At 42.3% G+C, this 14,591-nt stretch overlaps 1 protein-coding gene across 1 annotated transcript in view; it reads right to left on the bottom strand.

The window, feature by feature from the left end:
- PTER (phosphotriesterase related) overlaps positions 1 to 14,003 on the bottom strand; it is a 63,606-nt gene extending 49,603 nt beyond the window's left edge. The window contains exon 1 of the mRNA XM_084871349.1: positions 13,858 to 14,003. The gene's annotated coding sequence lies outside the window, so the exon portion shown is untranslated. The remainder of the gene's footprint in view (positions 1 to 13,857) is intronic.
- Between the last annotated feature and the right edge of the window lie 588 nt (positions 14,004 to 14,591).

Below are 14,591 nucleotides of genomic sequence, written 5' to 3'. Positions count from 1 at the left end.
TTATTATGTCATTATAAGCTCACGTTATAATGGTTTCATAATGCAAGTCCCTGCAGAGTTGAATTAGTAGCTTCCTCTGGTAATCGCCCATCACTGTAATATCATAATCGCATGGCACATCCCCCTCATGCTTCCACTGCAATCATTTTGACATTGTAAGAGCATTTTAATAGTATTAGCATAGATTCTCCAGAGAAATCATCCCATTGTCACTGCCTTTCCATAGGAGATTAATTGTGATGGAGCCATGTTGCTATGATATGAAAGCTTTAAAAAAAAAAAAAAAAAAGTCATACTCAGCAATAAAGCATTTCGCTTCTCAAAAGGTCAGTGCATTTTGCAGGCATGTTCGCCACACAGGCCTGCATTGAATAGATGTCCTTTCATAAGATGTACAGGTTTTGTTTTGGTTGATGTTCCCTTTTGTCCGTTGGTTTAGGACTCACACTAATAGAATAAATCAGGCCGGGCCCTCTCTGTGGTATGGAAACAAAAAGCAGACATGGTCCCTGTCTTCAAGTTTACAGTTTAATCAGGTTTACAGCCAATGATATGTAGCATGTACGTAAGGGCAATAAAGATTCACAGGATAAACGACGTCCTGTAAAGTAATGGTATACAGATGTAAGAGCAGCCAAACAAGTTTCGCCCAAAGACAGGATGTTTGATAAATGACTAAATGGTTAAAGAAACTAAAACATAAAGTCTGAGTGGCAGAAATAGTGTGTTATCAGGGTTCATTCACCAACCTGGGGAGGAGACTACCCAAGACACTGGTGGTTGGCACCGCCCAGTCCCACCCCTGGGAGGAAGCAAGAAGACAGGCTATGGGCAGGGGCCCGTCTGCAAGGATCTGCACTATTATATTTTCAGTGCAGAGTGGAGGCCCCCCTCCTGGGGCCTGAATAAAGGAAACATGGCTCCGAAAAGCACTGCCCAGCCCCCAGTACTCTGGTTTGGCGCTATGGTGTAAAACAACTGTTGTGTCCTTAGCATATGGCACACACTGCAGACTGACAGGGAGTTGTGTTATTTGAGGAGCCTTTAATCCTCCAGTTCTCTCTGGAAACACCACAGGAGAACTGCAAAGGGCTTATCCTAACATTCAAGGCACTAAAAGCAGGGGAGTTAGAATGGACAGTCTCTGGAATTATTAAAGACTTGCTTGCCTTCTTGGTAACAGCAAATCAGTGCTCTGAAGGGTGAGGGCTGCTAACTTTCCCTTCCTGGGCTTGTGTGTGCCTGGGGATCTCAGAACTGCTCTGTGATTCAGTTCCCTTTAAATTGGAACACAATGAGGATAAAGATATGCTCTCTAAGTGCTCAAACGTACTTTACCAACAAGCTGTGGAGCAATATAAACTTATTACATAAACAAAATGAGCTGTCCTTCCTTTCGAAGTTATTTTTAATTTCACAGGTAAAGTCTGCAGCACTTGCCACCCTCTTCTTCCTTGAATTCTTGTTTGAACAGCTCATGAAATTACACTCTCTCCCTGGCCTATTCCTCACAGTAACTCATTTAATATGTTTTTCATTAAGAATTCATATTAAAACTTACTTTTATTACATTTGAATATTAGTTTATATTAGTATTTGCTCTCTTATTATACACACTCACGGATTAAAAATAGAAAATGTGAGATATTTGACTCCAAGTGTACTAATCATAAGAACAGATATTTTATTTATTATGTAAAATACTAGAGGTCCCATACACAGAGATTTATGCAAGAATGGGCCTTCCTTTCCCTGGCTGCTGGTGCTGCCTTCGCTCTGGCTGGAGCTGCCTTTCCATCTTCCCACGCTGCCCAGAGGCCCGGAACAGCTGGGATGGTGTGGAACGCCAGCTTCGTCATTATGGCTACGACACAAGTATCCCCAGCCACTCAACACCTGCATATGCAAATTAACCTACCAGCTTTGTTGGGTTAATTTGCATACTCACTCCTGATTGGTTGGTGGGAGTCAAAAAGGTATGGTCAATTTGCATCTTAGTGTAGATGTCTTGACAGTGCTTAGAAAAATATCATAGTTTTCCTCTTTTATTCAAATATATTATAGGCAACAGACATTATTCCTAATAATATTCAATTGGTTAATCTTTGATTTGCTACTAACAATCGTTAGTAGCTACAAAATACCTTGAGTGCCACCAAAAATTAACGCTAACAACCTATATTTCAAATATAGAAGATTGATGTCTAACTGCTCCTGCCAGCCTGTTTGCCCCAGCTTCTCTCCTCTGCCAGCCTGGCCACTCCTAAATGCCCTCCCCTACAGGGTTGATCACCTCCAAATGCCCACCCTTGCAGGTCTGGTGCCTCCCAACTGCCCTTTCCTGCTGGCCATCTTGTGGTGGCCATCCTTTGTCCACATGGGGGCAGGATCTTTGACCACATAGGGGCAGCGATATTGTGTGTTGGAGTGATGGTAAATCTGCATATTACTCTTTTATTAGATAGGATAGAGACCTGGTGCATAGGTGGGGACCAGCTGGTTTGCCCTGAAGGGTGTCCCAGATCAGGGTGGGGGTTCCCTTAGGGCATGGGGCAGCCTGGGCGAGGGGCCTGTGGTGGTTTGCAGGCCAGCCATGCCCCCTGGTGACCCAAGTGGAGGCCCTAGCATCTGGAATTTATTTACTTTCTACAATTGAAACTTTGTCGCCTGGAGTGGAGCCAAGCCTCCTGCTCGCTCAGTGGCCAGCAGCCTTTTCTGTGGGTACTTATGTATCTTCTATAATTGAAACTTTGTAGCCTTAAGTGGAGGCCTGGGCCAGCCAGGGTGTGCAGAAAGCTTTGCTTCTTCCATTGCTGGGGGCAACCCTAGCCTCCTGCTCATTCCAGCTCCATGGCTGCTGCCATTTCTGTTTGGATTTGTTTATCTTCTATAATTGTAGCCTTGAGTGGAGGCCTAGGTCAGCAAGGGTAGATGGAAAGCTTGGCTTCCTCCATTGCCCGGGAAACCCAAGCCTCTCTCTTGCTCTCTGTGGCTATAGCCAACTTGGTTGGATTTATTTGCATACTTGCTCTGATTGGCTTGTGGGCGTGGCTTGTGGGCATGGCTTGTGGGTGTAGCGGAATGATGGTTAATTTGAATATCACTCTTTTATTAGGTAGGATTAATAGAAAGTTGATTTGCCAAAAGTGTGTCTTTGGGCAAATCACTTATTCTGTGGACTTCTTTCCTCACTAATAAGACAAAGGATTGAATGAGGTGACCTCTAAAGGTCCTTCCAGATGCAAGTTTAATGATTCCGCTGAAGAAACATTAGATGTCCTCTAAGTCACCCTTGCAGCAGTTTCTCCTTAGTTCACCTTGTTTACTAGTATATGTTAAATAGATGGGGATATATGCATCGTAGAAAATCAGGCAGAACATTTCTCCACAAAGATTGTGAAACCTATTGATATCTATCTCTACACTAATTCTTTTTCTGATTTTCCATTAGGGCAAACTCTAACAAACTATATTACAGCATTTACTCTAAACCTCCGATTATTACTAACAGATAAATGTAATTAAAAATAACCAAAATTTCTATATTTTTACTTATTTATTATCACTCTTTTAAAAATATTTTTTATTTAATTTGAGAGAGAGAGGAAGGGAGAGGGAGGGAAAGATCAATCTGAGAGTCAAACATTAGTCGGCTGCCTCCTGTACACCCACTAGTGGGATTGAGCATGAAACCCAGGCATGTGCCCTGACCAGGAATCGAATTGGCAACCTTTTAGTGCAATGGGACAATGCCCAACCTACTTATCCACACAGGCCAGGGCTATTATCACTCTTATTCTATGTATGAATATGAGTAAAATAGTATAAAATAAGGGTTGTTAGATTAGCTCAAGTAAATGATGCTGACTGTGCAAGGAACTGAAAACTCTTGGCTATTTCTCAATTAACAGCTAAAACAATCCATTATCTATCCAAGTGTGTGTATATATATATATGCATATACACATACTATTATAGTATATATAAAGTTGTAATAGATCTTAATCATCAAAATGCAGAAACTATTCTGAAAATTGTTTTGTGCCAACTTTACAACCAAGAATTATTTTATTCTTTTGTAAAAGGTGAGATATAAAAAAGTCAATAATCTGCTTGGTTTTTGTCAAGTGTTTTTAGAAGGTGTGATCCATATCCTATTGGTGATTCAAGCTGACTTAGGTGAAATATGGACATTTAAAAATGTCTTAAACAAGTATTTATTTATTTTTGTGTTTAGAAATAAATTCTAAATATTATAAGCCTGTAATTTTATGGATATTATTGCTTAGGATAAGGCTGAGATAAAATAGGGTAGGTTTGAAGAAAGACATTAAGTAATTAGTAGTAAAGTTAGTACGTAGGCATGGTAAACACTCCTAAAGACGATATGAGATTGAATTAAATTTGACCAGTTTGACAGAAACATCAATGATGAGAGAGAATCACTGATCATATGCCCCCCATACATCCCACACAGGGGATCGAGCCCGCAACCTAGGCATGTGATCCAACTGGAAATCAAACCACAACTCCAGGCTCTTAGGTCCACACTCAACCATTGAGCTATTTTCCTTTAATGCTAATGTTGTGTATAATCACATTATACACATATAATTACTGAACACATATTTTATTCAAGGTATTACTAACAAAAAATAAAAGTGAAGAAGTGAAAACAGATTGATGAAAACTCTACAATCTCCCCTGTACTATGAAAGCCTTTTACAATCCTGATTTGATCTATCAATAAGCAAAGGAATTTATAAATTAATCATTTTGACCTCATTGTAGCAAGAATAATTAGCAAAGGTCCATAAGTATCCTGAATGCTAGAAATTATATATGTTCTTTTATGTATTTTAAATCTAACAATTAAATGAAATTCAATAAACAAGAACATATAGAACTATAGTAAATCTTCATGGAGATCATTTTAAACTTGGACCTCTTAGCTTGAAATATTTTGATGTTTGCACACTGACTGACAAACAGTGAAAAGACAGTGCCTTCAAGGAATGAAGAAGATCAAAAGGGGAACTACAACTTAATTTTCAAGAAACTTCTCCCTCCCCAGACAAGTATGGCTGTAAAGTCAATCTCAGTAATGTTGGTGCTTAAAAGGGCAGACATTTGACTACTTATGCATGGAGCTACTCCAAAACATCTAGTTACAGAGGGCCACCTTCAAGATGTACTTTTCTGAATGATAAAGGGTCAAGGTCAAAGCAACAATAGCAAAAGGGAATGAACATCAGGCCTTAGACTTATGCAGAAATGTGAGTGAGATTCACAACTGAAGCCCAGGACGGTTCCTAATCCCACGTTTGGAAAATTCAAGAACTTGGATAGGTATCGACAGTGACAGAGCTTTGGAGTAATGTTCCTCTGAAGTACATGCAGAGGCCTTTCCTTGCCTAGTGTCTTCTGGTAAAAATCTTAAAATACTGGGGGATATTTGTGTAGAAAGCATTGGGCTGAAGGCATTAGCCAGGAATGGTGCTTGGAACAAGTGGCCTCTTCTCGAATTCCTGTGTTAAATAGAGAGTCTCTGAGGTTAAATGCTGAACATGAAAATGCAGCCTGGGAAACTCAGTAGCTGTTAGAAAGGCACTGACTCATGATGTGACAGACATGTCATACACCAGGGAGCAGAAAAAACACATGTCAAACAACCTAGTTCAAAACTAGCCAAGATGCTCTTATAGCCTTTCCCAGATAAGGGCTTTCATAGTACTTTTTTATGGAGCAACTGATAGCAAAAAGCACATCCTACTTACACATGCCTTCTCTTACATATGCATGGAGGAGGCTGAATATTTCATTCATTTCTTCTTTTTTAAGTTTTATGTTATTAAACTTTTTAATATGGATATTTTCAAAAGTTCACAAACATAGAGTATTGAACTCCTGCCTCCATCACCCAGCTTCAATAACAAATTCCAATTAAAAACTTCTTCAAGGGAAAAATAATGTTTTGCAGCTCATTCCAAACTATGTACCAATTATCCCAAATATTATAGGTCTGGAGCACAAATTCGTGCATGGGTGAGGTCCAGCCAGCCTGTCCTGATGGGGGCCAATCGGGGCCTGGCCAGTTGTGGGGGAGGGGATGTGGGAGGTTGGCCAGCTGGCCCTGCCTCCAATTGGTGGGGGGGTTATTGGGGGTAGGGCCAGCCAGGGAGAGGGGCTGCAGGCTGATCAGGGAGAGGGGGTGATCATGGGTAGAGCCAGCCAGGGGGAGGGATCGCTGGAACTTGGCCAACCAGTTCCACCCCTGATCAGGCCAGTTGGCCAGCCACAGTGGGCATCATAGCGACTGGTCGTTCTAGCCATTCTGGTTCAGGTGTTCTGGTCACTGGCTTTTTATATATATATACAGATTATTCACCTACTCTTGCATACCCACAATCCTCTAAGGGCTTCTGGCTATTAATTTACTATGAGAGACACTTTTTTACAATTAGTCTGAAGACACAGAGTGCTTTCCAGAATCAACTAGAGCATGCATGGGGGATGTGGACAGGCAGTGCTCAACTGAGGCCTTCGATGCCTTCATTCCCACTTTTTCTTTAAATGTAAGAACTTTCTCAGTTTCTTAGGTTCATCATCTCTCTTCAGAGAGTCTTCATTTGTGGTTATTTTGACATTTTCAGTTGATAATATGGAGGCAATAATGCACAACGCACTTAAGCAATATGAGCACCAGATGCCATCACCTAGGGGGATCTGAGGTAGGACCACAGTGTATTATTCTATATCTCGCTCCCTTTCTGATGGCCAGTATGTGGACTAATCATAGCAAGTTTTTTATTCAGAGAAGAAATTTTGGGTAAAAAATATTTGCTTCTCATGATAACAAATATTTGGGTAGTTCAGATGGCAAAGTGTACTTGATTGTGGACATTTAATAAACTATATAGGGGTGGGCAAAGTAGATTTACAATTGTAATACAAATAATATAAAAATTAATAAATAATAATACAAGAATAAATTGTTTTGCATACTCACAACTATACACCTACTTTTTGTCACCCCTTACTTCACCTATTTAATAATAAAGTTTCTTCAGTTTTTATCTAATCATATCAGTGTTTTAAGTCACAGATATAATGCTTTCCTCTTAATAATGTTAAGAAGTTCCAGAACTGATTAGACTGTTAAAAGATTTGCAGTCATTAGTTGCTTGCTCAAATTTGATAATTAAAGAAAATAATTCTTAAAAATGGTACTTTCTGGAGACCATTATCATTAAGGGTTGACTTGTGAACCCCCTACCCCCCAAATTCATATGTTAAAGCCTTAACTCTCACTACCTCAGGGAAAGACAAGTATCGCATGATCTCACTCATATGTGAAATCTAATGAACAAAATAAACTGATGAATAAAATAAATCCAGAGACATAGAAGCATGGAACAGACTATGGAGTCTCAGAGAAAAGGCAGGGATGGGTGTGTGGGTGGGAAGAGATCAACCAAAGAACTTGCGTGCATATATGCATAATCCATGGACACAAACAACAGGATGGTGAAGTCCTGGAGTGGGAAATGGGGTAGGCTAGGAGGGGTCAACGGGGAAAAAGGGATACATATGTAATACTTTCATTAATAAAGTTTTCTTTTTTTTTTTTTTAAAGAGGTTATTACATTTAAAAAGAGGTTGTTAGAGTAGGTCCTAATCCAATATGACTATTTTGTGTAGCTATAAAAGGGATTAGGAAACAGGCATACATAGAAAACCACATGAGGACACAGGGAGGAGGAGGCCATCTGCAAGCCAAAAGGAGGGGCTTTGTAAGAAACCAACTCTATCAACACCTTGATCTTGGATTACTAGCGTCCAGAATTATGAAAGATTAATTTCTGTTGTGTAAAGCACCCAGTCTATGACATTTTGTTATGGCAGCCCTATCAAACCAGTACCGTTCGTGAGGGAAGTTGTCCAATTCAAGCTACAGAGGGGCCTTTAAGTACACCTGGGGGCCCTGGGTTCACAAAGTGAGTAGCAAATTTGTCAAAAGCGCTGGCCAGGCATATGCAATGTAATGTAACGCTTTTCGACAGATTTTGATGATAATGAGGTGACAGCCCATTGCATGGACTCCGAGTAAATAAATCATTATTGCTGTTATTTGTCAGGGCCTAATAGGAAAGCTTGCTGAAAAGTTAGGCACATTCCACACAGGACATATGTAGAAGCTGTGTAATGTGCGATACTTCTGATTTGGGGTCAGGGTCCCATTTTATATTTCCTTCAAACTTTTAGAGACCAAGACTTTTGTGGTTATTTTAACATTTAACTTTTCAATATATAAGGTACAAAACATGATGACCTTGGGAGTTTATGAAAATATTTTAAATGTTCAGAAATCAATATATATATACTTTTGGAAATAATAAGCTGTATTAGGAAAGAAATCGCTGTTAGTACACAATAGTAGTGAGGATTTTGTGGCTGCAGTGGACTTTCAATTACACAAAGTAGCATTAAATTAACAATATTTACCAATGTTCTCTTTGAAATGCCTTTCAAACACTAAATAATTACCCAATTAAGCTACTGTAAGATAAGCTCTTATTACTCTGGATTTAGTGAAAAGGACTAACCATGACTATTTTTAACAGTTTCTGTGAAGAAAGACTCAGCATTTACTGATCACAGCTGTGATAACACCCTACCTGTAGGGTATAGAAAAAAAACACAAAGGTTGTTTAGCTAAGTGAACTCAAGGGAAGACAGAAGAAGATTAAGAACTAAAAACCATGACCAGTGAGTGAGAACAGGGATTTTAATATGCACTGCAGAGACCACATTGGCAGGAGGCTATTTATGAACACGGCCCATACTCAGTGCTGCACACTGACAATGGAGGATCTTTGGCCGTGCCCTGAACAGCATAATTCATCACACTAGCGCTTGGAGCAGTCACGTCCAAGGAATTTATCATCATCGTATCACTTGTGTGAATAAGAGAAGGGGAGAACTTTGATTGTTAACCTCCAGGGAGAGTGGATTTATAGCCAACATTCCTAAGAAGGCAGGATAGCACTGCCCACAGCTAAATGCTCCCGCTTCACTTCTGTTTAAGTCAAACTAAAAGAGTAAATGCATTTCCTCCAGGATGTTGAGAGCAAAACCTAGGTCTGATATTCTTAGATTCAAAATCAAATAGCCAGAAAATCACATTTAAAATACTCTTTGAATCTGCTTTTAAAAAAAAAAAATTAGTCAATGGTAACTATGAATGATTTATTTCAAATGTCCTTTGGTGACAAAATAATTTCTGAAATGCACCAATTGATAACTATATCTGGGAAGAATTGTGTCTTAACAATGAGTCTGTGAATATTCCTCTATATTGGAAAACTTAGAAGGATGCTGAAAATTATGTTTTCAAAATAAAAATCAAAGCCTCAATTCCTATCCTATCCCTCTGGGCATTGAACCTTTATTGAACCCTTATATATTTTCACTTTCACACTAGCTGCCGTTATAGAATGTAATTATACATTTAAGTATCATTTTTGTGACCTTTAATTAAAATCATAAAGATGACTTGAGCATCATGGAAACAAGTGAACTTGCTAGTTCACCAACAGTAACAGGAGCATTAGTCATAAGAGTAAGACTTGTATAACACCTTCCCTCTTAGGTACCCAAGGTGTCTGGTAAACTGGAGACCAGTAATCTTTGCAGTCATGTGCTCAGACCTTATCTTAGTATATTAGTCAAGATATGCTAGAGTGTGCTGCAATAACAAGCAAATCCCTAAATCTGAGGGACTAAATACAGTAAGAGCTTATTTCTAGCTCACACTATGTATATTATTATACATAGAGTGACAGGAGGATTCTGCTCACTGTCTTCATCCCATGAACCAAGCTGATAGAACAGCTACAATCCAGAAAATTGGTGGTCACTCTAGAAGAGGGAAAGAATGTGTGACAAACCTCACACTGGCTTGTTGTTGTTGTTAATCCTCACCCGAGGATATTTTTCCATTGATATTTAGAGAGAGTGGAAAACAGAAACATCCGATGTGAGAGAGACACATCAATTGTTAACCTTCCGGCCAGGAATGGAATGAGCCTGCAACTGAGGTACATTCCCTTGAATGGAACTGAACCTGGGACCCTTCAGTACACAGGCTGACACTCTATCCACTGAGCCAAACCGGCCAAGGATCTCTCACTAGCTTTTACAGCTTCTACCTGCGTTAACATATGTCTAGTGAAACCTGTCCTTCAGTTAAGTCACTCCCAGAATACACACTGCCCTGGTTCCCCTCCCTCCTCACTGGCCATCTTCCTTTGATGGCCCCTCTTCACTGGACCTCTAAATGTCGGGCTCTTCAGGATTGGTCCAGGGCCCTCTTCCCTTCCCTATTTCTCTTCCTGGGTCCTCTTGTACATTTCCAACCGGTTCATATATTATGATGACTTCCAAAAGGTTATCTGCAGACAGGTCCCTGGGAGCTACAGTAGACTGTAACTAACAGCTTCCTCTTGGATATCTCCATACCTCCTGGTAGGCAGCCTCTACAGTGGCCCCAAACAACTCCTGCCATTCCCAGAATTTACATCCTCCCAAAACTCATCAGGGATGGTCTATTTGACCCATAGGTTATAGCAGATGTGATGGTGTGCCACGTGGAGATTAGGTTAAAACATGGTAGTGTCTACCTTGGGCTGTCTTTCTCCCTTGGGTCATTCACTCTGGGGGAAGCAGTCCTATGGAGAGGTCCATTTAGCAAGGAGCAAAAGTTGCTGGCCAACAGCCAGCTGGTCTGTCAGTAACCATGTGAAAAAGCCAAAAGCAGATCTTCCGGCTTGGCTGACAGCTTGACTGTAACCTCATGAGAGACCCTGAGCCAGAACCACCCACAGAACCTGGGAGACAATACATGCTTGTTTTTAATCTGCTAACTTGTAGGGTAATTGCTTTAATGCAATAATGGACAGCTAATCTACACACCATGACTTAATATTTACCAAATAGAACTTTCGATCTCTCCATTCCCAATTCCCACTTTATTCTTTCCTAGCCTTCCTCTTCTTAATTGATATCAATATCTATTGTTTCTAAGCCAGCATATTGAAAGTCATCCTTGATTTCTCCTTTTCTTTCACTACCACATCCAATTCATCAGCAAAATTTATGAATCCAAACCCAAACCATTTATTAAATCCATTCACACAGCAGAATGTATTGAGTCCACATCAGGTTCTGGAGAAACAACGGTACACAAAATAGGCAAACCCTCTCTCCTATAGCTATTATAACATTCTCGAGGAGAGGATAAATAACAATTTATAAACAAAGTAAGCATTATGTCATATGGAAATAAGTAGTATGGAAAGCTAAGTGACTAGGAGGATGAGGAATGCCAGGATGTTTCAGGGTGTTAGAATGTTATTACATCCGAAACCGGTTTGGCTCAGTGGAAAGAGCATTGATGGTTGGCCTGCGGACTAAGGGGTCCCAAGTTCGATTCCGGTCAAGGGCATGTACTTTGGTTGCGGGCACATCCCCAGTAAAGGGTGTGTGCTGGAGGCAGCTGGCCGATGTTCCTCTCTCATCGATATTTCTGACTCTCTATCCCTCTCCCTTCCTCTCTGTAAAAAAAAAAAATCAATAAAATATATTTTTTTAAAAAGAATGTTATTACAAATAGAACTGTCTGGAAGGCCCCACCAGTGAAGTGATACTTAAAAACTCCATATTCTGTGTCCGCTGCCCTACCCTAGCCTGAGCCACCATCAACCCTCCCTGTGGATTTATCGTCACTCTCCTGTCCACCACACTTCAGTGGCTTCCCATTGCTATTAGATGAAAATCTAGGGTCTTTACTAGACACAAATAGCCCTGCACAACATGGTCCTACCCCGTGTCTCCAACTTCATCTGGAATGAATCATGCTCTACCCACAAAAGACCTTCTGGCCAATTCCTAGACCACGCCCCAATCTTTCATGTCTCCTTTCCCCTTCCAGGGCCCAGTGCAGGAATAAGTATCGCTGGGTCCATCTCATTCTTCTAAATCAGGTTTTGGTGAGGCCTCTTTTTACCACCTTAAACAATGAGCCCCCTCTCCACCCCATTTTCCTCATCATACCCTCTGTTAACCATTTGCAGCTGTTTGTTGATTAACTTGTTTGTGGGTTCCTTCTTTGTTTCCTTTGCCTCCAACCAGGATTTGAAGTCCCAGGGGAACCCTCACCTGGCCTGTTCTCCAATGGAGCCCCCCCCCCACCCCCCCCAGTCCTGGTACTCACTGCTTATTTACTGAATGAATCAGCTGACCCTTCCTGAGCACCCTGTCATTTCAACACTAAATGCCGCCAACAATAGCATTCATTGGTAAAAGCAGATCTTATTTTCTCTCATCTAGAGATTTTTTTTTTTTTTTTTTTTTAGATCTAGGAGATACTAGAGATCAATTATGTTCCTAGGAAAGATAAATAACTTGTACAAAGTCAGGAGCTGGAACCAGAACTAGGGTTAGGCTGTACACATGGGTCCAGAGTTCTTGAAACAAGCAACCTCTCTGACTGCTTATCTTCTTGTGAAAAATAAAGAACAGGTGGCTAAGGGAGGAGAGCATAGGCTTTGGAGTTAGAAATACATTTTTTTTTTTCTCTCTAAGCTTTCCAGCAGTGTGGCCTTACTTCTCTGTGCCTTGCCTTCCTTCAACAAGAGGTGGGGGCTGTGGAGAGGATTCAGTTAGAGCACACAGGGCTCAGAGAACCCTGGTGATTAGGTTTTACCAACTGTCAACAAATATAGGCTTGATGCATTTCTATTATGATTCTAAGATCAGGGAATAGCAACAAAATGCATTTATTATTATTCCAAATACCTATATTACACATATCTTAGTAAGTTTTATAACAGTAAAGCAACCTCTAGCCTCCCCAAACGAGGAAAAAATTTCCTAAAGTAGCACCTTGTAAATTCTGTGTTAGAATTCTTTTTAAAAATTAAGTTGCTACCTTGCTATCAACAGTCAGCAAGTTGTCTCATCTTTGCAGGATGCATAGATTTCTTTTCTGAAGGGGCTGCTTGTTTCTATTATATGGGATAGCTGAGTAGACGCGTCCTGTCTGTGTAAAATAAAACGTAACAGGGTAATAAGTAGGTTTAACAAGTCTTAGGACTCTTTTCTTACTGACATTCCTTCTGTAGACAATGAATCCCATTATCCTTTAGGCTGGGAGTAAATGGTCACTTTCCTCCACTGGAGCGGTGACTTGAGGACAAACGGACTCCTGGTTTTACACAAGGCAGAGGTTTTTGTCTGTAAATGTGCTCAGAGGTGTCCCTGCACCGCTATACCCCAGCATAGCAGCAGTAAATGCCACCCTCGTGTCCGTGGGAAGGTGCACCCAGTGTTTGGAATACTTTATGATACCAGGACCAGGAGATGGTAGAACACAAGGCGAAGCAGAGCCCAAGGCTGTGATTGGGAAAGGAGGCCGAGCCCGGAAGAGGCGCCCCCAACACACAGCGGCCCTAAGAGGACCAGGAGCATTTCGGTGTCCAAAGGACTGAGCGCTGGCAGTGCAGGCCCTGGGGCCTCCCTCCCCGCCGGACTCAGGCCTCAGGTTCAGGCCAGGGCTTGGGGGGACCTTAACACTTCGGGGCACCCAGACACCTCCAAGCCCAGGCCAGCCTCCGAGACCTCGCTCAGCCTATGTCCCAAGGCTTTGCGGCTGCCGCGAGCTTTGGGGGAAAGGCAGCGGCACCAGGCCAAGGCGCGGGGCTTTGAGACCTGCGGGGCTCCCTGCAAGGATGAGGGCGCAGAGCTGAGCCGGGATCCCGCCGCGGGGCTCCCGGCGGGGGACCCCAGCCTTCCTACCCGGCCCACGGCTCCCGCGGCCGCTCAGGCTCCCAGGACCTTCCCTCTTCTCCAGGAGCGCAGCTCTCTCCGCGGGAACCCTCAGCAAGGCCCCAGCGTCCCGGACTTGGGACTTGTCCCCGCTTCCCTCCTACTTCACCCTGCCCGTCATCTCCCCGCCCCCAGGTCCCAGGGCTGTGTCCCCGGCCAGCCACGCCCCTACGGGCCCCGGGCCACGCCCCGAGGCCCCGCCCCGCCCACCCTGACCGTAGGCCACGCCCAGGGAGCCGCTGCCCCGCCCCACCCCACCCTCCTGGAGGCCAAGGCTGGGCTCCTGCTTGCTGGCTACCCCATCCTACCCCAGAAGGCTGTAGCTGCAAGGTTTTCTAAGTGGCTGTGCTGTGAACCCAATTTCTCTGAGCAAGAGTCTGTTGTGGATAGTCCCCAAATATTCTGGAGGAAGAGGTTTCTCACCGCTGTCTAGTGCCCCTGAGCGGAAGGGGTAAGGGGCTTTATCCCCAAGGGGAAAGGAAGCTGCTACATTCCCCCAGATCCCAGTTCTCTGTAGAAAAGCCAGGGACACAGAGGCTTCAGTAGCTCCAAAAACCCTTCCAGTTTTCTCCAAGGATAACAAATCAGAGGGGCTGCCCTGGTGTCATGAACAGAATTTGGGTTTATTTATCCACCGTCTCTTGTCTCTTGTCCTTGGGTTTGAGGTTTCTCATGTTTAAAATAGAGTAGCAGGGTAGGTGAAC

The sequence above is a fragment of the Pipistrellus hanaki genome (genome assembly GCF_964339955.1).
Source record: "Pipistrellus hanaki genome assembly, chromosome: 1".
Lineage (NCBI taxonomy): Eukaryota > Metazoa > Chordata > Mammalia > Chiroptera > Vespertilionidae > Pipistrellus > Pipistrellus hanaki.
This window is presented reverse-complemented; position numbering and strand designations above follow the sequence as displayed.